The sequence below is a fragment of the Saimiri boliviensis genome, chromosome 9 (genome assembly GCF_048565385.1).
Source record: "Saimiri boliviensis isolate mSaiBol1 chromosome 9, mSaiBol1.pri, whole genome shotgun sequence".
NCBI classification, from domain to species: Eukaryota; Metazoa; Chordata; class Mammalia; order Primates; family Cebidae; genus Saimiri; species Saimiri boliviensis.
Genome location: NC_133457.1, coordinates 4172339 through 4199154, shown reverse-complemented (window position 1 = coordinate 4199154; position 26816 = coordinate 4172339). Strand labels below are relative to the sequence as shown.

At 45.6% G+C, this 26816-nt stretch overlaps 1 protein-coding gene and 1 long non-coding RNA gene across 10 annotated transcripts in view; one reads left to right on the top strand and one right to left on the bottom strand.

Annotated features, from left to right (window-relative positions):
- LOC141585566 (uncharacterized) overlaps positions 1 to 15534 on the bottom strand; it is a 139937-nt gene extending 124403 nt beyond the window's left edge. Inside the window, exons 1-6 of one of the 5 annotated variants that reach the window (XR_012519097.1) lie at positions 15203 to 15534; positions 14484 to 14666; positions 13313 to 13414; positions 3759 to 6966; positions 1298 to 1496; positions 343 to 447 (exon numbers count right to left, since the gene is read on the bottom strand). This is a non-coding gene — a long non-coding RNA (uncharacterized LOC141585566). Of the gene's footprint in view, positions 1 to 342; positions 1497 to 3758; positions 6967 to 13312; positions 13415 to 14483; positions 14743 to 15202 lie in introns of all 5 variants that reach the window. The other 4 variants (XR_012519098.1, XR_012519095.1, XR_012519096.1 and 1 more) reach the window with 4 other exon arrangements.
- A 6760-nt stretch (positions 15535 to 22294) lies between these two features.
- The window catches only part of NAALADL2 (N-acetylated alpha-linked acidic dipeptidase like 2), a 1288446-nt gene continuing 1283924 nt past the window's right edge, over positions 22295 to 26816 (top strand). For 3 of the 5 annotated variants that reach the window (XM_074405414.1, XM_074405412.1, XM_074405413.1), the window contains exon 1: positions 22320 to 22368. The gene's annotated coding sequence lies outside the window, so the exon portion shown is untranslated. Of the gene's footprint in view, positions 22369 to 23226; positions 23857 to 26816 lie in introns of those variants that run through there. The other 2 variants (XM_074405415.1, XM_074405416.1) reach the window with 2 other exon arrangements.

Below are 26816 nucleotides of genomic sequence, written 5' to 3'. Positions count from 1 at the left end.
ATCATACAGCATGAGGCCTCACCAGAAGCTGACCACATGTGGCCCCTCAATTGTGGACTTCCCCGATATCTGAATTGTAAGAAACAAATTTATATTCTTTATGAATTACCTAATATCCATACAAAGCAGACTAAGACAGTCATTAAAACCATTCTGTATTCTAGTAGTCATGTTTCTTTCTAATAATTAGGCAATCACTGTATTTCTATATCAAAGTGGATTCTAAACAATATTTAGGAATGCTTTGCTATAGTTATCTAAGATACCCTTTAGTATGAAAAATTCTCACAGATATTCATACTAAGCCATCCATTCAATAAACAGAGCTTGGGCTGCACATACCATTTAATATTTTTTCCTGGTTCATTTGGTATATTGACACAGCAGGGAGAGAGAAATTCTCAAGTCTCCTTTCCACCTTATAGTCTGGCCTTGTATCAGTAATTTCTGTAAAAAAAAAAATAGATTTTCAAGATGTGATCATATTTTAAAAGCTTTGGAACATGATGAAAAAGAAAATTGGCAATCACACAGTTCATCCTTTTTAGGAAGATCAGAAACATAATGGAGAAAGAAGAAAATTATATTCCACATAAGAAAAAATGAGGAATGGGGGAAAAAAACGCTTCACTTTTAATTTTTTGAGTAATTAACATTTTGATTTCATCAATAGTTCTCTAATTTTTAAAATATAAAACATGTCTTTTAGACAGAGAGGGAGGTATTCTTTGAGTTTCTTGAAATTAAAAAATATATCTATCATACCAACAGCAATTTTAGTAATAAAAATTTAAAATTATCCTCATTATTTCAGACCTGGAAGTTAATTTCTGAATGAACATACAAAATTTGCTCAGACAAGATGGTAGCTATTGCCTGTAATCCCAGCACTTTGGGAGGCTGAGGTGGGAGGATTGCTTGAGCCCAGGATCAAGACTGGCCTGGGTGACACAGTGAGACCTTATCTCTATTTTAAAAAGCAAATTAATTAATGAAAAACAGGACATTCAATGCATAGATCTAACATGAAGATATGTGTATTTTAAATATTGCATGTTAAAGAAATGAAGATTTTGTGTGTAAAACTGTTAAGTCTTTAATTCGTTCATAGATCTTCAGAATTATTTAATTTTGTATTGAAGGGAAATTTCAAATTTCCTGCTTGAAATAGCCAGACTAGGCTAAAAGTTGTCATAAACACCACCGAAATCTCAGTGGCTTAATGTAATAAACATCTATTTCTCAAACACAAAGTCCAAAACATGTTCTGGGCTCAGTGGCTCTCCTAGTGTCTCACCTCTACAGGAAGAACTCAAGGACCCATGCTCTTCTCATCCAGTTTCTCCTCCACCAAGAGGTCAGAGATTTGAATTCACACAAATGCGTATTTGTTCTGGATATGAATTTGCTTTGCTTGTCAGCAATGCTTTGGCCAGCACCACTATTCATGGCTTTACAACACACCAAAATTTATTACCTTGAAGTCTCACTCAACACTGATGACAAAAAAAAAAAGGTTGGCAGAATGGCACTCACAGGTCTTTCCCTCTATGTCACTGAGTTAGATTCTTTGCTACAGCATACACTATACGTTTGGGACACATAGGTGCTATTTCTTCCAAAGCCAGAACTCATGGCTCTGTGAGTCAAGAGGCAGAAATAAAAGAGGCTTCTCTTACTATCTTTTTTTTTTTTCTTTTGAGACGGAGTTTCGCTCTTGTTACCCAGGCTGGAGTGCAATGGCGCGATCTCGGCTCACCACAACCTCCGCCTCCTGGGTTCAGGCAATTCTCCTGCCTCAGCCTCCTGAGTAGCTGGGATTACAGGCACGCGCCACCATGCCCAGCTAGTGTTTTGTATTTTTAGTAGAGACAGGGTTTCACTATGTTGACCAGGATGGTCTCGATCTGTCGACCTCGTGATCCACCCGCCTCGGCCTCCCAAAGTGCTGGGATTACAGGCTTGAGCCACCGCGCCCGGCTCTTACTATTAAATCTAATTATCCTTTACAAAAGTTTGCTTCCCATCCCTGCGATTTCGGACTCTGCTGACTTAGGAACCTCAGATCCCCCGAAAAAACTAAGAAATGATTCTGCCAGGAGACACAACCCCTGTTACATTAGATTAGATGTTGAGACTACCGTGAAGCTATGTTGGGTTTTTCATAAATTTTTAATGAATTAACTGTCAAAGAAGGGGATACTTTATTGGCTGAAGCAATTGACTCTGATTTTCAGGGTTAAATTAGGTTCCTGCTACATAATGGGCACTGAGAGGATAATAGGCGGATTCTCTGAGTTACCTTTTAGCATGTACTTAGTAAACAGTACAAATTAAGGAAAAATAACAGACATCCAGGCAAGAGAAAATCACTGAGTCATTAGATCTTCAGAAATAAATATTTGATGTTATTCTATCAGGTTAATAACTATGATAGGAGACACTAGCTGAGGTAAATGGAACATGTCATGGATAATCGGAGAAGTTATAATTATCACATTTCTTGACCGGGCACAGTGGCTTATGCTTTGTAATCCTAGCACTTTGGGAGGCTGAGGCGGGCGGATCACCTGAAGTCAGCAGTTTGAGATCTGTCTGGCCAACATGGTGAAACCCTGTCTCTACTAAAAACACAAAAATTAGCTGGGCGTGGTAGCATGTGCTTGTAATCCCAGCTACCCAGGAGGCTGAGGCAGGAAAATTGCTGGAACCTGGGAGGTGGAGGCTGCAGTGACCTAAGAGGGCACCACTGCACTCCAGCCTGGGAAACAGTGAGAAACTCTGCCTAAACAAAAAAAAAAAAAAAAAAAAAAAAAAAAAAAAAAAAAAAAAAAAAAGAAAAGAAAGAAACAAAGTTTCTTCTGACTAGTTACAGAAACAAAAACTAGCAACTTTGCACATAGCATTTGTCCCTCTTTGTTCTTCATGTTACTAATTTAGATAAGGATTAGTGCTGATGACTAGTGTTTTTACTTTGTTGCTAAGTTGTAGAGTAGAACCAGTAGAGGGACTAAGCTAACAGATAGATCAAAAAGGTGATGTTAACATTCTTATCTGTATTTCCCCCTTTTGGGGAGAGAGTGAACCTATTTTGTTTGAATAAATGCAGAAGCATGAGAGCGTTTCTACAGAAGTAAAATAATATTAAAGGGGGCCGGGCGCGGTGGCTCAAGCCTGTAATCCCAGCACTTTGGGAGGCCGAGGCGGGTGGATCACGAGGTCGAGAGATCGAGACCATCCTGGTCAACATGGTGAAACCCCGTCTCTACTAAAAATACAAAAAATTAGCTGGGCACGGTGGCGTGTGCCTGTAATCCCAGCTACTCAGGAGGCTGAGACAGGAGAATTGCCTGAACCCAGGAGGTGGATGTTGCGGTGAGCCGAGATCGCGCCATTGCACTCCAGCCTGGGTAACAAGAGTGAAACTCCATCTCAAAATAATAATAATAATAATAATAATAATAATAATAATAATATTAAAGGGGATGGGCACAGATGCTGAGATAACAGAGGTAAGGAGTGTATCAGTTATTTCCCCATTGACTTTGCTCCAAATCCATGCTTCCATAGTGTTTTCTGTAGTGCTACTTGTATACCTGGAGCACAGGTGTACATTTCTGAGACATCCATTAATTTCTGCTAATAGGTGTTTGTCACTGAAAAGATTTTGGAAAGCAGAAAAGAAAAGAGGGACTTCCTTTTTTCCTGTCAGCATGGTTTGAGCAAAAGCAGTTAGATTCCATCATTATGTCTTTTACCATTCTCAGAACTGGTCATGCATTCTCTTAGAGGGATCAGCTGTAGCCAACTGTGCTCTGTGTTAAGAGGTCACAGCACCATCTCCTGAGGTCTCTCCTCTGTGCTCCTGAAGTACAGAAAGTAGTTAGGAGAAACCCTGTAATAGAGTCTGACTTCATTTTTTTTTATGTTTAACTTTCAACTTATTTTAATCTCACCTCCCCTGTCCCATTTGGCCCCACATCTAAACATGCTGATATAAAAGCCTGCGTGTGCCTCCTCCTTTGGCCTGGGTGGAAAATTCAAAGCTTGCAAATTGCCAGGCCATGGATGGGAACTTTCCCCCCAGTCCCACTCCCTAGTCATCATTATAGTTTAACCCACTCCTTCTGCCTCACTTAAATCAGTATGAACCTGCTTGTGCCTGTGTAAGGATCATGGCTGCGCTTTGGTCAAAGGTAGACCAAGGTGAACATCCAGAGTGACTTAGCGAGTTTAAAATGCAGGGGTATAACTCCACTTGTTATCACAGCCATGTAGTCATAACATGGGAAGGCTATCACTTGGTTCTAAGCCACTATTGTCTGTAAAAGGTATAATTGCCCCACTGACACTGTACAGGCATGCTTGCACCCAGAGAAACAGAGAGTCAGAGCTGTCCGTCTTGGAGACAGAAAAGGGGGAGCCAGGACACAGCTCAGCTCGCCCATGCTCAGAGAGAAAAAGAGTTAAGCTGCTGATCCTGAAGGCAAGGGAAAGCCGGCCATGCAGCTCTGTGTGGGAACAGCCAGCTCAAGCAGAGTCCTGACAGAGCAGACAGTGTAAGAGAGCTGCTAATGGGAGAGCTGCTGAATAAAGCCATATCCCTTTTACCTGCTGTCTCTCGAGTGTTTTTCTAGCCCCAGAACTCAATCACATGGCTAAATAACTGCAAAGGTGGCTGAGAAATATATGGAATACACACATATTAGCAAAAACAATAGTTTCTGCGTGCTGATTAATTTTCAAGAAGTCATACACACACTGTCAATACTTCCTGAATACTACTTTCTCAGCTAAATAACTTTCTTTACAAAAATAAATTTTTTCAAAAAACTCAAAATACTCTATAAGCATGGTGATTCCATTGATTTTTTTCCCCATTGGATTCTTTATAATGAGGAAATTAATTTCCCAAAAATGTGCTGAAAGTAGTGGAAGCTTCATGTAGTCAATAATTTTAGGTCTGTAGTCAAAGGTAATTTAATATAAGAATTTTTTTCAGTTATAGAATTAAAATATTAACACTTGTTATACAGCAAAATAGTAAATTTTATAAACTCTGTACAATATATTAGCATAAAATACACTATAATTTATGCATAAATTTCTCTTTTTCTGAACTTTAAAATCATTACAGAGAAATGAAAATGAATCTTATCTATGTGTGAGGGCGTATCTGCTATTTTCAAATATTATGTGTCTTTATAGTCAAAACAGATCCAGATAGACTCTATGGTTTAATTATCAAGCAGGAATTCTTCATAGTAAATTTCAGTACTTTCAGAGTTATGACAGGGAGATTACTCAACTTCAGAATAACTTTTCCAATTTTATGTGTTTATATGCTATGAATACTTAGGATACACTATGAATAAAGATGTAATTTTGTAACATCAACAACCAAAAACAGAATAGACCCAGCTCTAAAGTAGCTCTAAAAGACCATAACTTCAATATGTTATTGAAGTTAAGCTGGTGTAAATTCAAATAAAATTATTATAACTTTAGAATGTTAACTGTACTCCCAAATGTAACCACAAAGAAAGTAGATGTAGAATATATACATAAAATATGAGAAAGGAATATAAATGTTTCACTAGAAACAATCAACTAAACAAAATGAAGACAGTATTGCAGGACATGAAAGGCAACCGTCTATGAAGTATATAGAAAACAAATAGCAAAATGACAGAGGTAAGTTCCTCCTTTCAGTAATTACTTAACATAAATGAATTAAACTCTCCAATCAAAAGATGAAGATTAGCAGAATGGATAAAAAACATGACCCCACTACAGTTACGTACTGCTTAACAACCAGGATATATCCTGAGAAATGTATCATTAGGCAATTTTATCATTGTGAGTATCACATAGTGTGCTTACACAGACCTAGATGGTACAGTATACTACACACCTAGGCTAGAAGGTATAGCCAATCACTCCTGGGCTACAAACCTGTACAGCATATTACTGTACTGAATACCATAGGTAATTTTATCACAATGACTGGTATTTTTTAATCTAAACACAATGATAGGTATTTTTTAATCTAAACATATGTTTGAATATAAAATTGTAATTTTATAAGATCATCATCATATGTTTAGTCCGGTGTTGGTCAAAACATTGTTATATGTCATACGACTATGTATCAGTCTACAAAGGAGTCATTTTAGATCCAAAGACACAAATAGATTAAAAGTGAAAAGATGGAAAAACATATTCCCTGGAAATATTAATAGTAACCAAAAGAGAGCAAGGGTGGTTAAACTAATATCAGAAAAAAATAGACTTTATATCAAAAAGTTTACAAGATGAAAGATAGTATGTATTGATTAAAAGTTTAATACAGCAAGATATAACAATGATAAATGTTTACACACCTGTATAAGACAATCAAATGTTGGAAGTAAAACCAGACAGAATTGAAAGGAGAAGTAGACAATTCCGCAATAGCTGGAGACTTCAATTATGAACAGTACAGCTAGATGGAATAGGGCAATGGAAGACTTAAACAACACAATACACCAACTCGATCCACTAGACACGTACATTACAGTCTACCCAATGACAGAATACACATTCTTCCCTAGTGTGCATGGGACATTGTCACAGACCATATGCTAGATCACAAATTAGGTCTTAAAGGAGAGAGATCCAAGATGGCTGATCACTAACAGCTCGGGATTGTAGCTCCCAGTGAAAGCGCAAAGAACGAGAGGACGCCATACCTTCACATGAATTCTTGTTGCTCACGTACCAGGAGATTCCCAGCGGAGGAGCCCCACGGGTCGCCAGCGCGACTCTTGTGACCGGCGAGGCGGTTTTGCCGGCGCCTTGGAGCGACGGTTCTTGGTGCAGAGTCGGAAAAGCACCATTAATCTTAACGCCGCTGATTTGGTCGGTGCAGTGGGTTGCTCAGATTTCGGCACTGAGAATCAGTAAGTTGGACGTCCACGCAGAAACCTAATTACAAAGACGGTGAATTCAAAGACCACAGATGGATAAATTTATAACGAAGGGAGGAAAACGGCCAAAAAAGGCTGAGAATGCCCAAGATCAGAACGCCTCTCCCTCAGCGGGGGATCACAGTTCCTCATCAGCAACGGAACAAGGCTTGATGGAGAACGAGTGTGTTCCAATTACAGAAGCAGGCTTCAAAACGTGGATAATGAGAAACTTCTGTGAATTAAAAGAACTTGTTTTAACCCAATCTAAAGCAACTAAGAACTTTGAAAAAAGATTTGATGAAATGTTAACAAGAATACACAATTTAGAGAGGAATATAAGTGAATTGACGGAGCTGAAAAACACAATAGGAGAACTTCGTGAAGTATGCACAAGTTTTAACAGCCGAATTGATCAAGCAGAAGAAAGGATACCAGAGGTCCAAGACCAACTCAATGAAATAAAACAAGGAGACAAGATTAGAGAAAAAAGGATACAAAGGAACGAGCAAAGTCTTCAAGAAATATGGGACTATGTGAAAAGACCTAATCTACGCTTGATAGGTGTACCTGAATGTGACGACGAGAATGAATCCAAGCTGGAAAATACGCTTCAGGATATTATTCAGGAAAATTTTCCCAGCCTAGTAAGGCAGGATAATATTCAACTCCAGGTAATACAGAGAACACCACAGAGATATTCCTCAAGAAGAGCAACTCCAAGGCACATAATCGTCAGATTCACCAGGGTTGAAATGAAGGAGAAAATACTAAGGGCAGCCAGAGAGAAAGGTCAGGTTACCCACAAAGGGAAGCCTATCAGACTTACAGCAGATCTCTCAGCAGAAACCCTACAAGCCAGAAGAGAGTGGGGGCCAATATTCAACATCCTTAAAGAAAAGAACTTTCAACCCAGAATTTCACATCCAGCCAAACTAAGCTTCACATGTGAAGGAAAAATAAAGTTTTTTTGTGAATAAGCAAGCACTCAGAGATTTCATCACCACCAGGCCTGCTTTACAAGAGCTTCTGAAAGAACCACTACACATATGAAAGGAACAAACAGTATCAGCCTTTCTAAAAAAATTATCAAAAAGAGCATCAATATAATGAAGAATTTACATCAACTAATAGACAAAATAGCCAGCTAATGGCAATATTAAACTCACATATCTTATTATTAATTCTAAATTTAAATTGACTAAATCCCCCAATCCAAAGACAGACAGGCAATTTGAATAAAAAACTAAAACCCATCAGTATGCTGCATCCAGATCCATCTCACATTCGAGGATACACAAAGACTCCAAACAAGGGATGGAGAAAGATTTACCAACCAAACAGAGAGCTAAAATAAATAAATAAAAAGCAGAAGTTACAATTAAGCAACAAAGATCAAAAGAAGCAAAGAAGGACATTATATAATGATAAAAGGATCAATGCAACAACAAGAAGAGCTAAAGATCCTAAATATATACGCACCCAATACAGGAATACGCAGACATACAAGACTTATAAAGAGACTTAGACTCCCACACAATAATAGTGGGAGACTTCAACATTAATATTAGACAGATCAATGAGACAGAAAATTAACAACGATATTCAGGACTTGAACTCAGATCTGGAACAAGTAAATGTAATTAACATTTATAGAACTCTGCACTTTAAATATAGAAAATATACACTCTTATCAGTACCACATCATATCAACTTAGAAGTTTAAACGAAATGTTGGCTGGCTCCTTGTTTGCTATTCTCTTCCCTCATTTTCTTTCATGTCTCCATTATTAAAGACAATTATAGGCATACCCATATTTAGACTGCATTCTAGCTGGGGCAATAAAGCAATACCCCCATCCTCTCTCCTTCTTCCTCTTTCTCTTTCTTCCTCTTCTTTATTCTTTTAAAAAAAAAAAAAATTATCTTCCTGTAAAACCACTCTTGGTACCATCATCTGTAATAGTCTGAGTTTCTCTAAGAAACAGACCCAACTGTGTGCGTATGTGTGTGTGTCTGTGTATGCATCTGCACATGTGTGTGAATGTGTATGTGTGTGTGTCTGTGTATGCATCTGCACATGTGTGTGAATGTGTATGTGTGTGTGTCTGTGTATGCATCTGCACATGTGTGCGACTGTGTGTTTGTGTGCATGTATGTATAAAGTCATTTATTATAATAAATTGTTTCACACAATAATGAAGGTAGAGAAGTACCAAGATCTGCGTTTAGCAAGTTGGAGAAACAGGAGAGCTGTGGCATAGTTTCAAGTAGACTCTGAAGACTTGAGAACCAGGTGAGCAAATGGTGTAAGTTTCAGTCTGAGTCCAAGTCTGAAGGCAGAAGAAGACCAATGTCCCAGCCTGACGGCAGTCAGACAAAAATAGTATTTTTTTTTCTTACTCAGCCTTTTGTTCTATTCAGGCCTTTTGTTCTATTCAGGCCTTTTGTTAAAATAATTGGATGAGGCCCATTCACATTGGGAAAAACAATATGCTATATCAATTTACAAATTCAAATGTTAATGTTATTCATGAACACCCTCACAGACACACCCCAAATTATGTTGAACCAAATATCTTGCCACCCCATGGCCCAGCCAAATTGACACATAAAATTAACCACCACAAATATTAAAAAAAAAAAAAAAAAAAAACAAATTAGGTCTTAATAAACTAAAAAGACAAACAGCATGCAAAGTATATTCTCCAACCCCAATGAATTATAGTCATAAAACAATAACAGCAGGAGAAATTCACAAATTTCAGGAAATTAAACAGTCTTATACAACCACTGGATCAAAGAAGAAATCACAGGAAAATTAGGTAAACTTAATGATAAGTGACAGTGAAAACACAGCACCAAAACTCATGACACATAGTGAAGGCAGTGCTAAGGGAGAAATTCACAATCACAAATGCTTACATCAAGAACCAAGAAAGGTCTCAAATCAACAGCTTAACAGCTTAAGAAACTTCAAGAATAAACTAAATGCAAAACTACTAAAAGAAAGGAAATAATAAAGATTAGAGAACAGATCAACAAAATAGAAACAAAAAAATAGAGAAAAATCTGTGGAACCAAAAGTTGGTTTTTTGAATAGTACAACAAAATTGACAAACTTTAGCAAGATGAATAAAGAAGAAAAAGAAGATTCAAATTACTGAAATGAAAAATGAAAGTGGAGACATTATTATTGATTCTACAGAAATAAAAAAAGATCACGATATAAACAATTGCTTATATACATATAAACAATTGTATGCCAATAAATTGGATAACCTAAATGATACAAATTCCTAGAAACTCAAAACCTATGGAAACTAAATCACAAAGAAATAGAAAAATCTGAATAGACCTATAACTACTAAGAAAACTGGATCAGTATAAAATATATAGAAAAAAAGGATATTTTGTCTTTTTTTATGCATTTGATACAAAAGAGACTTCACCTCTAGTCACTAAGATGTGTGGAAATTTCTCTCTACGCATGAAGCAAACAATCAATTCAGCAACTGACACCAGCTGGCGGTCCTATAATTCAACTCAATTTGCAACTATCTAACTGGTAACAGTGTCAGATCCCACAGGCTGAGGGCCCAGTTCCACATGGATGCTCCCCACTTCAGATGCCAGTAAGTTGCAACCACAAGTTATGATCTGTGCTTCTAATCGACTAGCTATTAATCAGGGTTCCCACAACTTCCAGGTTTGAGTAATTTGCTAGAATGGCTTGCAGAACTCAAAGAAACATTTATTTATGTGTACCCATTTATTATTTTAAAATATTACAAAGGATACAGATGAATGGCCAGATGGAAAAGGTACAGAGGCAAGGTGTATGAGAAAAGACACAGAACTTCCATACCCTCCTCAGGTGCACCGTCCTCAGGAACCTCCATGTGTTCAGCTATCCAGAAGCTCTCCCAACCCTGTCCTTTGGGGTTTTTGCAGAGGCTTTATTACGTAGACATGGTTGATGACATCAATGGCCATTGATGATCAAATTAATCTTCAGCCCCTCCTCTCTCCCAAGTTGGGGTGTGTGTGACAGAAAGTCCCAATCCTCTACCTTTTTGGTCCAATCACATTTCTACATGTCTATAGATCACGGATCATATCTTTTTTGCCTAAGCACAATTCTACATGACTACCCATTCTTCATCAAACTTAATCCTAAAATTAGTTTTCCCTAGGTCTCTGGGTCTTCATTTCTGAAGACTGCTGTATCATGTAAAACAGGCGTCCCCAAACTATGGCCTGTGGGCCGCATGCGGCCTCCTGAGGCCATTTATCCAGCCCCCTGCCACACTTCAGTGTGGGCAGCAGCACAGGCCAAATCCTGGGGCCAAGAGAGCCCAGGTGCCGCTTGTGGGAGGCTCAAGTCCTGATGATTCAGGTCCAGCCCGTGGACGGCACGAGGCTGGTAGCGGCACCTGGTACACCTGGCTGGAATTTCCCAACTGCAAGCTTCCTTTGCCCCGCCCCCCTGCCTGGCCTATTTAAGCTGTGAGCTCAGCAACAATAAACGAGACTTGATCAGACTCCTGTCTTGTCTCCATTCTTCGCGTCTCCTGCCCATCCATCCCCACTCCCTCCCTTCGGGCTCCTGTTGTTGTCCTGCAGGTCGGGACACTTCAGGAAGGGGCACCTCTTTCATTGGTGGTCAGTGAGAGGAGCACAGTATGTGGTGGCCCTCCAGTGGTCTGAGGGACAGTGAACTGGTCCCCTGTGTAAAAAGTTTGAGGATGCCTGATGTAAAACTTAGATTAAACAAATTTGTTATGCTTTTGTCTAGTTACATTTCTTCTGTTATAGGAGTCTCGGCCATAACCTTTACGATGAATGAGGAAAGGTATCACATCTGTCCATCCCTACACACCCATTAGGGTGGCTACAATTAGAAAAACAGAAAATAAAAAGTGTTGGTGAGGATGTATAGTTGAAACTCTTTGCACTGTTGGTGGGAATGTAAAATGGTGCAGCCACTGTGAAAAACACTATGGAACTTCCACAAAAATAAAAATAGAACTGCCATATGATCTAGCAATTCCAATTTTTGGTTATGCATCCAAAATAAGTGAAAATAGAGTCTCAAAAAGATATTTGTAGACTCGTAACCACATTATTTATAATAGCTAAAACATGGAAGCAATCCAAATGCCCATTAAAGTGTTAAAGTATGCTGTTGGATGACAGATAAAACGAATTACCTGCAGCTGAAGAACTCTATGTTAAAATAGAGAAAAGTGACCATAGCTGGGTACAGGAATAGCCATGTACTGTGTATTCCCAGAAAGAGGCTGCATAGGTTTCACAAGACCTTCCTTTTTGCAATCAAGCCAAACCAGTTCCTGTTACTGGAACCGAGATAGACTGCAGCTGGAAATTTTCAAACTGACCCCAAACAGATCACCTGAGGCCAGCCAATAGAGAGATAATTGCGATGTCTTGCTTAAAGTTTATCCAGTCCGAACGAGGCACCTGATTTGGATTCCTACCCCGGTCCTGTGGTTTTTGCCTTTATAATCTGAGACTCTCTGACCCCTCCTTGAGGCACACTTTCATTCTGCACCGATGACTACATCTTCCCAAACTCCAGAACGCTTTTAGAAAATAAAGTTCTCCTTTTGTTTCCACAGATCTCATTGGTCTTTCCTTAACAGAAGGATAAATGGGTAGTCAAGATGTGGCATATGGGGAGTTAATTGTTTAAGGGGTACAGAGTTTCAGTTTTATAAGATGAAAAGAGTTCTAAAGATAGATGCTGGTAATGTATGCACAGTAATTATGAATATTTAGTATCACTGAACTATATACTTAAAAATCGTTGATAAATTTTATGTTGTATTTTACAACAATTAAAAATGGAAAAAAAGACTTGCAAAAATAATTTTTAATTACTTAAGACTGTTGTTTCCAAAAATTAAAAACGTAGAATGACCACTCTTAAAACCTCAAATATCTAAAAAGTTTAGAGTGCTATGGATTTGAATAGTTTCAAGTAAACCTCTTCTAACATATGTACGACAGTTTCCATAAACACATGTACATGGTTGACAAGAAAAAGCAAGATCTGCATCTTTTGGTAGTTTTTTGTTTTTGGTAAGGTCTATCTTCCCTATTGCTATTTTTTAGTTTTTCAATTTAAAATTCAAAAAACATTTCAATCGTTTGAGGTATACAAGTGGTTTTTGATAACATGGATGAATTGTATAGTGCTGAAGTTTTAGATTTTAGTGCACCTGTCACCCAAGGAGTGTACATTGTACTCAATAGATAACTTTTCATGGCTTATCCCCCTTCTTCTCTCCACTCTCTGAGTCTCCAATATCCATTACATCACTCTGTATGCCCTTGCTTACCCGTAGCTTAGGTCCAACTGATAGGTAAGAACATATGACACCTGGTTTTCAATTCCTGAGTTACTTCACTTAGAATAATGGCCTCCAGTTCCTTTCAAGTTGCTGCAAAAGACAATGTTTCATTCTTTTTTAAAGCTGAGTAGTAACCCATGGAGTGTGTTTGCCTGTGTGTATACATACATACATACATATATACACATTATATATTATATATATATGCACAGATATATGTATACATATATACACATTATATATTATATATTATATTTATAATGTGTATATATGTATACAGATATATGTATACATTATATATATAATGTGTATACATGTATACATATATGTATATAATGTGTATACATATATACACATTTTATATATATAATATATAATGTGTATACATGTGTACACATTATATACATATATGTGTGTGTGTATATGTAGTACATCACATTTCTCTATACATTCATTGGTTGGCACGTAAGTTGAAGAAACTGCATATTTTAAGACTGTCCTCTCTTACTGAGCTGGATCATTAAGCAATCTTGCAACACACTGTCGTCAGCTAAAGCTCAGATTTGTGTTGGCAACCACATTTCAGCTTTGATACAGTCTTTAGAGGAATTCCTGACATTAGTTTCCAAAACTATAAATTTGTAGGTTATTTGGCTGTTTAACTACTGCTTCTTTTTATCCAGTAATTTAGCAACAGGTAATGTAACAACATGGAGGGAAATCCTCACTATTCTGAGGTTTTATATTAGAGAAAAAAAATATGATCTTTTGAAATCGAAACAATCTTTTCCAACTTAATCATGTTAAATGAAAATCAAATTAGCACACTAAGGTTAAATTCAATTGTATATGAGGCACCTGTAACATTGAGGGATTGTGTAAAGGAAAAAAACCTTCTCTTCCTGGGTCCATGAGGGGCATGGTTTCAAAGGCAGGAGTTTCCCAGCACCCGGCCTCCATCTACACCCCTATCCAGGAACTTTTTGTTTGGCCTTCCCCGTCAAGGGCTAGGTAAAGGAGTCCAGGTGGGCTTCTTTTTTTTTTTTTTTTTTTTTTTTTTTTTTAGATTGAGTGTTGCTCTGTTGCCCAGGCTGCAATGCAGTGGTGTGATCTCAGCTCACTGCAGCCTCTGCCTCCCAGGTTCAAGCAATTCTCTTACCTCAGCCTCCTGAGTAGCTGGGATTACAGGCGCATACCACCGCGCCAAGGTAATTTTTGTGTTTTTAGTAGAGACGGGGTTTCACCATGATGGTCAGGCTGGTCTCGAACTCCTGATTTCATGATTCGCCCAGGGGAGCTTCTTTGTCCAAAAAGCCCAGGAAAGCTCTGGGAGGAACGGGCTCTGTTGTGGACCAAGCAGCCACTTCGGTATCAGAGTCAAAGATCAATCACTCCAGAAGAAGTTTGAAATAACTCCTCTTATTGGACAAGAACATGAATGAGGAGAGAGTAACTCCAGGGTTAAAACTCCGCTGCTCCTCTAGGGATATCCCCTCTGAATTCCCCTCCCACAGTGGCTTGGGAGCTCTTTCTCTCACTCTCTCTTTCTCTATCTCTCTGCCTAATAAATCGCTTTTCTGCAAAACTCTTTGGGCCGACGTTATTTATTCAAGTGGTAAGCTCACTGTGCCTCTGGGGCCCCTTCTTCAGGGTAAGAGAGGCCAAGGGCCTTGGAACCCGGAGTCTCTTCGGGATGCCCCACTCCCTCCCCTGTTACAATATCATCAAATTCATATAATTTAATTAAAACATATTCTATAAAACACCCAGAAAAGCCAATTACTATTTAATTAAATATTAAATTAAATTATTTAAATTATTAACATGAATTAATGGTGTATTTAAGTGATTTAAAAGCAGACAGGTATTACAACTCACCTTTGGATAAATTCATATGATCAGAACTCGAGTCCAGGATCAGTTTACAGAATGCTGAGTCCAACGAGAAATTGCACCCAAGGGGATTCAGGTGATTGAGATGTTTCATGAGCACACACAAAACAAGTGATACATGTTTTTTGTCTCCACTTAAGATGAATGGAATTTTCTTCTTTGACCACAGTGTTTCACACGAGGTAAGCTTTTTATCTGATCTCACCAGATCTTTTTAGTTCCCAGCTTTAGTTTGTATTGCCTATTTGTTTAAGGCAAGTCACAGACATTCCTTTTACAGCGAGCAGTTCAAAGGTTCCCCTTAGAAAAGCTTCCTAATCTCTTTCTCTGTTTTCTGGACCTTGGTTTGTTTTTTTGCTCCTTTTAGGTAAGGGCTCCCCAGCATTTAAGATTTTATCTTTTTTGGGTTTCACATTAATAAAGGTTTAATGACAATATGTTTGCCTCAGCCTGAAGGCTCAGCAAAATTGAAACAAACAGAAAGGGATTTTTATCCTACTTAATGGTTTTTGCTGGAGCAAAAATTATCCCTTCAGAAATTTTGCTTCTACAAAAGTATTTCTTCAGAAGGTGTGGAAAGGAGTACTTTCCTGTCTTTTAGCCTGAAGAAGACCTCCTAAGGAAAGGCAAATCGTTACAAGAATCTGATCAAACTTTTTTTTTTTTTTTTTTTTTTTTTGAGACGGAGTTTCGCTCTCGTTACCCAGGCTGGAGTGCAATGGCGCGATCTCGGCTCACAGCAACCTCCGCCTCCTGGGCTCAGGCAATTCTCCTGCCTCAGCCTCCTGAGTAGCTGGGATTACAGGCACGTGCCACCATGCCCAGCTAATTTTTTGTATTTTGTTTGTTTGTTTGTTTTGTTTTGTTCAGAGTTTTGAGTGCAGTGGTTACAGGAGCTGTGAATTTTTTGTATTTTTAGTAGAGACGGGGTTTCACCATGTTGACCAGGATGGTCTCGATCTCTTGACCTTGTGATCCACCCGCCTCGGCCTCCCAAAGTGTTGGGATTACAGGCGTGAGCCACCGCGCCCGGCCCTGAACTTTTAAATTTTTGTTTTTTCCTCTTTTTGGAAGGTCTGGCTGGTGGAGGGGAGCCCCCATTTTTCTTTATAGGGTAGGAAAAACTTTCCTTTAGTCTTTGGTTCTTATGGTAATTAAGGAATAGAATTGCTTCTGATTTCTAGTCCATTCTCTTTCCCTCCCGTCATCTTATTTTCTTGTTTGTCTAAAAAAACTTCCGATTTCACATCTGCCAACTCTTTCTCATTAAAACTTCAGCTAAAAGCCCTTTCTTTCAAAAAGCTTTACTTTCTTAGAGAGGCCTAGCTGAAATTCTTTCCATTCTTTCGTATTAATTAAAAGCACGTTTCCTCCAGGCAGCTCCACTTTAAACATCATATTATAAAAGTAGATAAAAAGAAATACAGTGAAAGCAGAAACCAAGGGAAGGGAAATGACAAGTGGGAGAAACGGTTACTTGTTTTGGAATCTGTAACTGTAAGCTCATGGTGGGCGGATACTCATACATTAAATAACGAGTTTGGCTTTTATTTTTAAGTTTACTTCTCAAATCTTTATTCACACTCCTTTCTTCTAAAACCGACAGATGTACAGAAGGGAACATCACACAGCAACACGAACCAGAGCGCAACCATCTGGCACGCCTTTCAGGAATCCAGCCCACCAACATGTGCTGTGGGTTTCATGACTCAACCCCTCAAGAAGCCGCACGAGGAAGAATTTCCCTCATTTTGCAGAACTGCCAAGTCTCATTCACTGGAGCAAAGGCTCCTCATTTGGGGCTCATTTTTAGACAGTTGTTTATCTGTTTGTGTATTTTACAAATGTCCCTCAGCGGATGGAGTTTGTCATGCATTTCTAAACAGTGAGTAAACATATCCCTCCACCTCCTCCCGGCAGGACGCACTTCGGCATTTTGCCCAGTGGGCCTAGCTGAATTTCCCTTTCCTCCCTCCCCGCTTCCCACAGAGCCTGGTTCTATCCCCCTTCCTTGCTGTTATTTCTCCCTCTCTTCCTTCCTCCCTCCTTTGAGCCCCGTCTCTCAGCCTGGTTGGCTCCCTGGAGGCTCTGATTCTCCCCCTCTTCCTCTCTTCTTTCCTCCTTCCCCGTTCTTCCTTCTCTCCCGTCAGCTCTTTCTCTTAGCCTCTTCAGTTCCTTCCAGCCTCGCCTTTCTTCTCGTCCCTTGGTCATTTGTCTCATTGACTCCACTTGAAAAAAGAAAAACAGAACTTCCTTCATGTTTGTATTGCCTTCCCTTCAAAACCGTTCATCTCTTCATTATCTTCTCCCTTCTCTTTTAAAATAACAAGAACGACCTGGAACCAACCCAATTGCCCATCGACGATAGACTGGACAGGGAAAATGTGGCACATATACACCATGGAATATTACGCAGCCATCAAAAACGATGAGTTCGCGTCCTTTGTAGGGACATGGATGAACCTGGAAACCATCATTCTCAGCAAACTGACACAAGAGCAGAAAATCAAACACCGTATATTCTCGCTCATAGGCGGGTGTTGAACAATGAGAACACATGGACACAGGGAGGGGAGCATCACACACTGGGGTCTGTTGGGGGGAAATGGGGGAGGGACGGGGGGTGGGGAGAGATATCACGCGGAGAAATGCCAGATCGAGGTGAAGGGGAGGAAGGCAGCAAACCACACTGCCACGTGTGTACCTATGCAACGATCCTGCATGTTCTTCACATGTACCCCAAAACCTAAAATGCAATAAAAATAAATAAATACATACATATATATATATATATATATATATATATATAAACACTGGACGTTTAGCGAGTGCCGAGGGCCAGCGGGCTGCCGAGGCCTCTCCCCGCCTCCGTCCCCAGCGATGCTCAGTACCCGTGTCATGGAGCCTCCGTCCCCGGCGATGCTCAGTACCCGTTCCATGGAGCCTCCGTCCCCGGCGATGCTCAGTACCCGTGTCATGGAGCCTCCGTCCCCGGCGATGCTCAGTACCCGTGTCATGGCGCTTCCGTCCCCGGCGATGCTCAGTACCCGTGTCATGGAGCCTCCGTCCCCGGCGATGCTCAGTGCCCCGTGTCATGGAGCCTCCGTCCCCGGCGATGCTCAGTACCCGTGTCATGGAGCCTCCGTCCCCGGCGATGCTCAGTACCCGTGTCATGGAGCCTCCGTCCCCGGCGATGCTCAGTGCCCGTTCCATGGAGCCTCCGTCCCCGGCGATGCTCAGTGCCCCGTGTCATGGAGCCTCCGTCCCCGGCGATGCTCAGTACCCGTGTCATGGAGCCTCCGTCCCCGGCGATGCTCAGTACCCGTTCCATGGAGCCTCCGTCCCCGGCGATGCTCAGTACCCGTGTCATGGCGCCTCCGTCCCCGGCGATGCTCAGTACCCGTTCCATGGAGCCTCCGTCCCCGGCGATGCTCAGTACCCGTGTCATGGCGCCTCCGTCCCCGGCGATGCTCAGTACCCGTTCCATGGAGCCTCCGTCCCCGGCGATGCTCAGTACCCGTGTCATGGCGCCTCCGTCCCCGGCGATGCTCAGTACCCGTGTCATGGAGCCTCCGTCCCCGGTGATGCTCAGTACCCGTGTCATGGAGCCTCCGTCCGCGGTGATGCTCAGTGCCCCGTGTCATGGAGCCTCCGTCCCCGGCGATGCTCAGTACCCGTGTCATGGAGCCTCCATCCCCGGTGATGCTCAGTGCCCCATGTCATGGAGCCTCCGTCCGCGGCGATGCTCAGTGCCCGTGTCATGGAGCCTCCGTCCCCGGCGATGCTCAGTACCCGTGTCATGGAGCCTCCGTCCGCGGCGATGCTCAGTGCCCGTGTCATGGAGCCTCCGTCCCCGGCGATGCTCAGTGCCCGTGTCATGGAGCCTCCGTCCCCGGCGATGCTCAGTACCCGTGTCATGGAGCCTCCGTCCGCGGCGATGCTCAGTGCCCGTGTCATGGAGCCTCCGTCCCCGGCGATGCTCAGTGCCCGTGTCATGGAGCCTCCGTCCCCGGCGATGCTCAGTACCCGTGTCATGGAGCCTCCGTCCGCGGCGATGCTCAGTGCCCCGTGTCATGGAGCCTCCGTCCGCGGCGATGCTCAGTGCCCCGTGTCATGGAGCCTCCGTCCCCGGCGATGCTCAGTACCCGTGTCATGGAGCCTCCGTCCCCGGCGATGCTCAGTACCCGTGTCATGGCGCCTCCGTCCCCGGCGATGCTCAGTACCCGTTCCATGGAGCCTCCGTCCCCGGCGATGCTCAGTACCCGTTCCATGGAGCCTCCGTCCCCGGCGATGCTCAGTACCCGTGTCATGGAGCCTCCGTCCGCGGCGATGCTCAGTGCCCGTGTCATGGAGCCTCCGTCCCCGGCGATGCTCAGTACCCGTGTCATGGAGCCTCCGTCCGCGGCGATGCTCAGTGCCCGTGTCATGGAGCCTCCGTCCCCGGCGATGCTCAGTGCCCGTGTCATGGAGCCTCCGTCCCCGGCGATGCTCAGTACCCGTGTCATGGAGCCTCCGTCCGCGGCGATGCTCAGTGCCCCGTGTCATGGAGCCTCCGTCCGCGGCGATGCTCAGTGCCCCGTGTCATGGAGCCTCCGTCCCCGGCGATGCTCAGTACCCGTGTCATGGAGCCTCCGTCCCCGGCGATGCTCAGTACCCGTGTCATGGCGCCTCCGTCCCCGGCGATGCTCAGTACCCGTTCCATGGAGCCTCCGTCCCCGGCGATGCTCAGTACCCGTTCCATGGAGCCTCCGTCCCCGGCGATGCTCAGTACCCGTGTCATGGAGCCTCCGTCCGCGGTGATGCTCAGTGCCCCGTGTCATGGAGCCTCCGTCCCCGGCGATGCTCAGTACCCGTGTCATGGAGCCTCCGTCCCCGGCGATGCTCAGTACCCGTGTCATGGAGCCTCCGTCCCCGGCGATGCTCAGTGCCCGTGTCATGGAGCCTCCGTCCCCGGCGATGCTCAGTGCCCGTGTCATGGAGCCTCCGTCCCCGGCGATGCTCAGTGCCCGTGTCATGGAGCCTCCGTCCCCGGCGATGCTCAGTACCCGTGTCATGGAGCCTCCGTCCGCGGCGATGCTCAGTGCCCGTGTCATGGAGCCTCCGTCCCCGGCGATGCTCAGTGCCCCGTGTCATGGCGCCTCCGGCCCCGGCGATGCTCAGTGCCCGTGTCATGGAGCCTCTGTCCCCGGCGATGCTCAGTGCCCCGTGTCATGGAGCCTACGTCCCCGGCGATGCTCAGTGCCCCGTGTCATGGAGCCTCCGTCCCCGGCGATGCTCAGTGCCCGTGTCATGGAGCCTCCGTCCGCGGCGATGCTCAGTGCCCGTGTCATGGAGCCTCCGTCCGCGGCGATGCTCAGTGCCCGTGTCATGGAGCCTCCGTCCCCGGCGATGCTCAGTGCCCGTGTCATGGAGCCTCCGTCCCCGGCGATGCTCTGGAGCCTCCGTCCCCGGCGATGCTCAGTGCCCGTGTCATGGACCCTCCGTCCCCGGCGATGCTCAGTGCCCCATGTCATGGAGCCTCCGTCCCCGGCGATGCTCAGTGCCCCATGTCATGGAGCCTCCGTCCCCGGCGATGCTCAGTACCCGTGTCATGGAGCCTCCGTCCGCGGCGATGCTCAGTACCCGTGTCATGGAGCCTCCGTCCGCGGCGATGCTCAGTGCCCCGTGTCATGGAGCCTCCGTCCCCGGCGATGCTCAGTGCCCGAGTCATGGCGCCTCCGTCCCCGGCGATGCTCAGTACCCGTGTCATGGAGCCTCCGTCCGCGGCGATGCTCAGTGCCCGTGTCATGCAGCCTCCGTCCGCGGCGATGCTCAGTGCCCGTGTCATGGAGCCTCCGTCCCCGGCGATGCTCAGTGCCCGTGTCATGGAGCCTCCGTCCCCGGCGATGCTCAGTACCCGTGTCATGGAGCCTCCGGCCCCGGCGATGCTCAGTACCCGTGTCATGGACCCTCCGGCCCCGGCGATGCTCAGTACCCGTGTCATGGCGCCTCCGGCCCCGGCGATGCTCAGTACCCGTGTCATGGCGCCTCCGTCCCCGGCGATGCTCAGTACCCGTGTCATGGCGCCTCCGTCCCCGGCGATGCTCAGTACCCGTGTCATGGCGCCTCCGGCCCCGGCGATGCTCAGTACCCGTGTCATGGAGCCTCCGTCCCCGGCGATGCTCAGTACCCGTGTCATGGCGCCTCCGTCCCCGGCGATGCTCAGTACCCGTGTCATGGCGCCTCCGGCCCCGGCGATGCTCAGTACCCGTGTCATGGCGCCTCCGGCCCCGGCGATGCTCAGTACCCGTGTCATGGAGCCTCCGTCCCCGGCGATGCTCAGTACCCGTGTCATGGAGCCTCCGTCCCCGGTGATGCTCAGTACCCGTGTCATGGCGCCTCCGTCCCCGGCGATGCTCAGTACCCGTGTCATGGAGCCTCCGTCCCCGGCGATGCTCAGTACCCGTGTCATGGAGCCTCCGTCCCCGGCGATGCTCAGTACCCGTGTCATGGAGCCTCCGTCCGCGGCGATGCTCAGTACCCGTGTCATGGAGCCTCCGTCCCCGGCGATGCTCAGTACCCGTGTCATGGCGCCTCCGGCCCCGGCGATGCTCAGTACCCGTGTCATGGAGCCTCCGTCCCCGGCGATGCTCAGTACCCGTGTCATGGCGCCTCCGTCCCCGGCGATGCTCAGTACCCGTGTCATGGCGCCTCCGGCCCCGGCGATGCTCAGTACCCGTGTCATGGCGCCTCCGGCCCCGGCGATGCTCAGTACCCGTGTCATGGCGCCTCCGGCCCCGGCGATGCTCAGTACCCGTGTCATGGAGGAAAACCAAAAGTAGCCCGCGTTGTCCCGAGGCGGCCCCCGGAGCGCGCCCGCGAGCACCGCACTTTAAAACGGCTTTTGAAAGTTTCATCGGACAGAAAGAGGACGTGTGAGACCCGCGCACGCTGCGAAGGAAACGGCGCTCGGTGCGGCGCCGTGGGGCGCGTGCCTCGCTCTGCCCATGGAAACGGAAAACGCTCCCCAGGGCTCCCGGCTCCCGCCTCGGAGGCGGCCCGGCCCTGCCCGGCGGTGACGCGCGCGCGCGCCCGCCGCCCCGCTTTACGGCTGCTGAAAACCCGGCCGCCCGGCAGCCGTACCGCAGACCGGCCCGCGCCCGCGCCCTCAGGTAACGGGAGTCCTTCTCTTTGCAAACTTTGGCTGCAGCGTCTCCTCGCTCCTCCCTCCCACCCGGGCCGGCGCGACTGCGCCGTCGGCCGCACCCCGCGGGCCGGCGACCCGCCGTGAAGGACCCGAGCCGAGGGGCGCCCGGGAGGCGGCGGGGTCCCAGCGAGTCCGCGGGCGGGCGCGCGGTGCCCCTGCCTCCGCCGGTCCCGGGGGCCCGCACCGGCCTGGGGAGCCCCCGCCCAGCCCCCGAAGCTGCCGGCGTGAGGAGAGGCGCGCAGCCGCTCCGCCGTGCCCGCTTCCGACACGTTCCCACACGTAGGCATGGCACGCCCCCGGCCGGGCAGCCCGACCCCGCGCGCTGGCGGAGCGCGGGTCAAGAGCGGCGCCGCGCGCCCGTGTGCTGGGGACGGCGCCCCGCAGGGCCCCCGCGCGCGTGCAGGGTCGCTCGAGGACGCGCAGGGCCGCTCGAGGACGCGCAGGACTGCCCGCGCGTGTGTAGGGTCGCTCGAGGACGCGCAGGACTGCCCGCGCGCGTGCAGGGTCGCTCGAGGACGCGCAGGATTGCCCGCGCGTGTGTAGGGTCGCTCGAGGACGCGCAGGGTCGCTCGAGGACGCGCAGGACTGCCCGCGCGTGTGTAGGGTCGCTCGAGGACGCGCAGGACTGCCCGCGCGCGTGCAGGGTCGCTCGAGGACGCGCAGGATTGCCCGCGCGTGTGTAGGGTCGCTCGAGGACGCGCAGGGTCGCTCGAGGACGCGCAGGGCCGCCCGCGCGCGTGCAGGGTCGCTCGAGGACGCGCGGGACGGCGCCTTCAGGGAAGCTGCGGAGAAGCCGCGGAGAGCGCGGCCGGGGGTCGGAGCCTTGGCTGCCGGTGCCGCCCCGGCGACTGGCTTCCTCCCGCGTTTGCGCTGCAGTTTCCTTGCTTCAGAGCCCGTCCTCCCCGTGTTCCCCCACGTCTGTCCTTCTCCCTGTTCTTCCTTTGCGCGGCGCCTCTGTGTGCCGTCCTCCCGCGCTGTCAGAACCGCAGCGGCACCCCCTGCGACGCCCCGTGCCCGTCCCTATCATGGCCCTTGCGCGGCCCTCGCCCGCTGCGCCCGCATCCTGGGAGTGCCATGGATCAGTGAGCTGTAGATGGAGTCGCTGGACTCCGAGTTCGCTGCAGCTAGCCCTGCAGAACAGAGAGAGAGAGAGATGTTCTGAACTGCCCGAGAAGCCTCTGCCGATGCCGTTGCTTCTGCTGAAGGGATGCCTCTTGGCCAACACGGACAGCGATGTCCTGAGGTCCCGCGGTGCTGCCTGCCATGAGTTGCGTTTGATCCTGTTTCTCCAGGTGTCCTCTGTGCGCTGGGCCCCGGGCTGGCTGGTGCAGCGACGCAGCCCCCGTCCTCGGGAGAAGGGGCCGCGGCGGGCACCGCAGAGGGCCCTGGGAGAACGGGGGGCACGCTTGCTACCAGCGAGACTTGGATTTTAAACTGGATTGCTGGTATTTAGGTAGGATTTTCACCATTTCTTCCCACCTCTCCCCCCAAGAATTCTTAATGGAAAGGGGAATTATTTCATCAGTAGTTTGACCTTTAACTTTTTTGAGATATTTTCTCCTTTACAATCGGCAGTCATGTCTGATCTCAAGACCTAAGGAGGTTTAAAAGTAACTCCTCTTGCTAAAGATGACATGCATTCCCAATACCATACGAAGACTATGAAAGACTTTTAATGTAGGACGATCAACAAGAATAAAATATAATTTATTAATTGCTTACGTAAAGCATTATTATATTTACGTAGAGCACTCAGTACTCCTTAGTCAACAATTGTTTACTGATTGCTTACTGTGTGCCAAGCAGTGTTCTTGGCGCTGGAATAAAGCAGAGAAGAAACCTCTGCCTTCTTGGGATATACATTCTAGTGGAGGGAGACAGTGTATATAGTACATAAGAAAGATATAAGGTGAAACCATAGTAACTGCTATGGACTTCTTACATAAAGCAAGAAAAAGAGTATGTGTGTTTAGTGATTTAGTGGAAGTTCTCTGGAGGAGGTGACATTTCAGTGGACTTGAAGCAGTTGAGGGAGTCAGTCGTATATTTGGGACAAGAGCCTTCCAGGCACAGGGAAATACCAAGTGCAGAGGCTGGGCATGTTGCTGTGTTCAAGGATCAGCAAAGAGGCTTGTGTAGCTGGAGTGGAATAGACGGTAGGGGAGAAGTAGGATATGGGATTTTAAATGTCACAGGAGCCAGATGGTCTGGTAAGCTATTGTAATGATAACCTTTACTTGAAGCCATGTGGAGGACTTTGGAGTCTTTTGACCAGAGGGATCACATGATCTAACACATCTATTTGACACCATTACTCTGCCTACTGTGTTGAGAACAGACTGAAGAAAGCAAGGTTAGAAGCAGAGATAGCAGTTAGGCTATTATAATTCATGTGACAGACCGTGGTGGATTAGACCAGGATAATAGCAGTGGAGGAAGTGAATGGTTCAGATTCTGTATGTATTCTGAGGGTGTATTCCTCAGGGTTTGCTGAGAGGTAGAATATGGAATGTGAGAGCAAAAGAAATTACGGAGAATAATTGCCTAAGCAACTATAGTTTCTGTTAGTGTGATTGGGAAGAACAGGAAGAAGATGTGGCAACTGGGATTAAGAATTTGGATTTGGATGTGTTAGGTGTTAGATGCGTTTTAGATGTTCAGATGGAAATGTCAAGCAGACAGCTGGGAGACCAAGCTAATGGCATACACTTAGGACTCTTCACCGTATAGCTGGTTCTAAGCAAATAGATTGAATGCATTCATCAAAAGCGTGTGAGTTTAGAACATTGAAGATGACCAAGGACCAGACTTTACATCATAAAGTCTGGCACGTAATGGTGTACATCAGCGTTATGAGATGAGGAGAAACCAGAAAAGGAGTCTGAAAAAGAGCTGTATTCCAGGTAAAAGGGAAAGCAGGAGAGTATGAAATCCTAGAAGTGTTTCAAGAAGTAGAGGGCTGGTCACCTGTTTTAAAGATGAGGATTGAAAATTAAGCAAAGGAAATCATCGACGACCGTGTGTTGGCAGTTTTCATGGAGCAGATAGGAACAAAAGCTTGTTTGTGACGTGTTTGACAGAGTACAAGGAGAGGCATTGAAGAGGGTGACGGTTTTCATCACTTGAACATTCTTGTTGAAAAGGGAGGGAGGAAATGGAGCATTAGTTGTAGGACCAGATGATGTAAAGATAGTTTTTAAAGTATACAAAACAATGGAATGTTGTGATGCTAAAGAGAAAGAGGGAGTAGACAGGAAAACATTGATGCAGGAGACAGGGGAGTAGTGTTCCTGAGGAGGTGAGAAAGGACACGTGTATACAACAAGAGAGGTTGCTATCTTATGAGCTATTTACGTAGAAGCCATGAGAGAAGGAAAAGTGTGTGGGCACAGATGGAGGTGGGGAATGCGGGTGTTCTGTCTGGATCCCTCCTCTTTTCTCATTGTGTGTGAGAGCCAGTTGTGCTACAGGAGAAATTGTAGGAATCTTTACCATTTTTCCCATTTGGTCAGGAGTAGTTAATGAAAGAATGCTTTGAGATTCTGAGAATTGCTTGAAGCAGAATATTTTGTGCATTGTTAAGGAAAGAGGGGATTTCTACCTTGAGCTTTGCTTAGGAGACAATGTAAAGAAAAAGGTGAGATTGCAAGATAAAAGTAGGGGAAAAGAAGGAAATGAGGTAAGCTAAATCATATGATGAAACCTGAGAAGGGCTCTGATGGGGAAGCTGGCAGCATCGAATCTCACCTTCCTTGCAGCAGATAATTACAGTAAAGTTCTAAGAATATTACTATTATCAAACAAATCCTTTTTAAGTACCAAGTGTGATCAAATGGAGAACAGTGTTGTCGCTAGTGGTCAATCTAATTATAGAAAGGTGGTATTCTATCTGGGAAGAGATGTTAACTAGGATTAGATTTCAGACTGGATTTTGAAAATGTAAAAAACGATGATTGGCAACAAATATCATTTGAAAATGAATGACTGGATTGGCAACAGATAGGTTGTAGATACATGGTAGGATATTGACAATATTACTCGTAGATATTGAGCAATTTGACAAGATAGGGGGAATTGTTAGAATTGGAAAAGGAACCTTGGGTTTTTTTTTTTTTTTTTTTTTTTTTTGACTAGTGCTTAAGGACCATTTCTTGAATTCTTACTATAAAACAGGGTTCTGCATAGTCTTGGCAGGGGATGGTGATAACCACTATGTAAATAACATGATCTCTCCCCTTAATTAAATATTGCAGTACATTTGATAAATGGCTTATGAAGATACTGAATGTTTTTAGGTTGCTAGGTTTCCAAACATTTTTATTTTATTATGGAAATTATCAGATATGCAATAGTAGAATAGCATAATGAACCCCAGTGCACTCAGGAGTACGTCTTGTTAGTATATCTCATGAT